The following is a 3,227-nucleotide window of genomic DNA, read 5'->3' as shown; positions in this document are numbered from 1 at the left end:
GTTCGAATCCCACATTGGCCAACCAAGTCGTATTGACTTGTGTTGTTTGCTACGTTCCACGAATTTTAGTTTGTTGTCACATAATTGTCTGCGTTGGATCGTATATAGGTTTTCCTAATTAAATAGTAAACTTTAATAAAATGAATAACTACTGGCAGTCCAGCCATTTACTTACTTCTTGTTAAGATGTGGCCACACCATTGTGTAATTACATCGTCTTGTGTAACTCACACCCCTGTATGGATGGTCACACCATCTTGTGTGACCCGCCCCTTCATACCAGGGTACATGTAACCCCGTTACACTCTCCCCCATCAAAATTGTGACAACCCACAATTCACATTTAACTGTCGCCTTGTATGAGGCTCGCGTGTCTAAGACCCCAGGACCTTCTGCACGCATTCTCTGCTTAATAAGCATAAGCCCTGTGTCTAGGACACGAACGACACCCAGCCTCGCTAGTTCCGAAAAACTCAGCGGGCAGAGCCCTTCTTCGTCTCCTGCACGTCCGCGACTTCAAGTGAAGCGCATCCCAGGCCCTCGGCAAAAGCGCACCGCACCCGCCACGGGCGACGGATTACCTCGCCGAGGATTTGGAGGAAGTCGACTACGAGTCCGATATGATTGGAAAAAGAGGAGGGCGAGGTGCGCTAGCGGCATGACGTGAGCCTGCTCGGAACTTGCGGACACCGTGTCTGTCTCCCGACCCCTCGACTTCCGGGGGAAGTGGTATCACTACCAATGACCTCGACGAGGCACGGATCAGCAGTTGGATGCTGCCCGCACGGCGGCTATGAGCGCGCATCAATTATTGGTCTTAGACCCTCGTGTGGCATACAACTTCCGCTCGGCGGATCCCGCTACAGAAGCGAAGGAAGCGATCACTCAATCGTTGAACGTCAACGTGGTTGGGCCCCAGGCCACTACACAAGCTGAACTTGACGAGCAAAATGCTCTGCGAGCTCGCTTCTTGATTCTGCAAGAAATCCCGCTGGATATGTACCGCGCTCGACTTCGCACTCAAAGAAAAAGCGCTACTGTACCCGCAACGCGGACGATTCCTGCGGTGGTCGCCCCTGGCGAAACCGCTGCAGATGTCGAAGTTTTCTTTGAGCGATGAGCTCAGCGGCACCGGAACCATTCTTCGCTGTCTAGCTTACAGCGGAGCCACAAGTAGGTGGACGTGCGCGTGGAACGCCATCGTCGGTTCGAGTTTGTCAAACTCAAAGCGCGTCGTCGACTTCCTTCGTATTGTCGCCTTGCAACGAATGTATTAATCCATCCCGCTCCCGGTGCTCTATGGTCTGTCACACGGGTGAGTCTGCGACCACAGCAGCTCAGGGGCATAGTTTGAGCTCAGCTCATGGCTCTTCGGCTTTTCTGGCTATTGCCGAGAATAGCGGGGTGTACGACGACGCAGAACGTCATAGTCCGTCTGATCATAAGCGCTCACGACGTCTGGGCAGTCTTGCCGAAGTGGCACCTCAAACTTCCACGAGTTATCGAAGTCGGGCACTTCACAAGATACTGGGTCTGGCCCTGGCGTCGACGTCGATCCACAAGGCGTTCCAAGCGATAGTGGACACCACCGTTCTCGTCGAGAAGAGTCGGCGGCGGGCGGGTACTCGCGATGCTCTTCGAGCTTTTGGGGGCAAGATCCGTCGCCATCGGACTACGCTGAGCATCATACTGAGATCGCCTTCCGCTGTGCGGAAGACCTCAAAAGCTTGGAGCACTTTGTGCACCGACTGCCTCACGTTGATGACTATCGCGCTCTGCCAGTTTGCCTAGCCGTCGAGCAGACGAGTGCGTCACTTCGTGCGACGGTGGAGAGACTTGCGCCGTTGGAGATGGAGATCGTTGCACTTCGTGCTCAAAACCAGTCGCTCCAGCGCCAACGCTTCTGCATTTACTTGCGCCTGATCTTGATACGGCTTGAACAATCCCACATAAAACACCGGGTGGGTGCGCTTCCGTTATGGAAGGTTTAGCGTATACGCAAGGCCCCGCTTGGTCATGCTCTAAAAAGGTCCGATAAACCGCGGACGGAGCTTTGTCTTACATTAAGCAAAGATTGCATGTATAGGAAGTTTTTTGCACTTTATAAAACCAGGACTCCGACCTCAAAGTATTCAATATTTTTCTACTTTTTCCGTCCGCATATTCTTTTTGCATGCCTTGGCTTCAGCCGAACGTGTCATAAGAGTCTCAGTCTGTCTGACAGAAAGTCATCGATTTCTTTACGGACAGATGGTTTGGCGGCGTCAGCAAGAACGAGATTGTACAAGCCTTGTCACGTAGAATGGCGCGTAGCCTGTAACGGGGTTACACATACTCCGGCAATGAGGAGCTGTGTCACACCAGATGGGCATGGTTTGACCATACCCAAACAAGAATACGGTACGGGGCTGGATAGCCAGTATTTATACATGTTTTTAGATTTTACAATACATATTTAGGAAAATATATGCATTTAAAACTAGGCGGCTTTGCCGCAGAAAAAAATAAATATAGTCAGTTTTCTCTTGGAGTAAGCGTATGCAATCCGCTTAGCTCGTACTTGTTCTAAGTATAGAACGAAACGGCGGTGACCTAGCTTACGCTTCCTCTAAGCACAAAGTTACGGCAGCCCCGCTGCACATGGTAGCACTTGTAGTCAATCTACACCTGAGTTGTTACGACTGATCCTCGGTGAGGATGGAATTATTTTCCTCTTTGCCCCAGGGCATGCAAGACGGGCTCAAAAAGCTGAAATCTTTGCTTTGCCCTGAGGGTGCGCAACACCTTGCGACGCAAGGCCCCAAGGCAACCGGTCCGCGTCTAGAGGCGATTTCAAAATTACGAAAACGCACTACTATAGCACCTGAAGCAGAAGATGTCTGCATCATTTGCGTACTTCGGTCGAAGCTGCGTTTCCCTCCTGGGCGGAGCTGAAATTGCAGCTCTCACAAGTGTTCTCGCCGCCTAATCAGGCATATCGCGTACGATCGCGTTACCTTGTCGCCCGACAGGGCAACAAGGAATTGTTGGACTTTGCCCGAGAGATGCGTACTTGGATGGCAGCAGATCCCCTTCCGGAGGCGGTCACAGTGACCGTCGTTATGGAAGGCCTCCGCACTGGCATGGCCAGAATGTAGGGTCTTCCGTGTGTATCCGTCTTTCTTTAAAGAGGCGGTGAATGTGGCATTAATTCCCAAATTCAATTCCAAGTCGGCACGATTTGGTTG

This window comes from Plasmopara halstedii (genome assembly GCF_900000015.1).
Source record: "Plasmopara halstedii genome assembly, contig: Scaffold_650, whole genome shotgun sequence".
In the NCBI taxonomy this organism is placed as follows: domain Eukaryota; phylum Oomycota; class Peronosporomycetes; order Peronosporales; family Peronosporaceae; genus Plasmopara; species Plasmopara halstedii.
Note: the sequence above shows the minus strand (reverse complement) of the source record.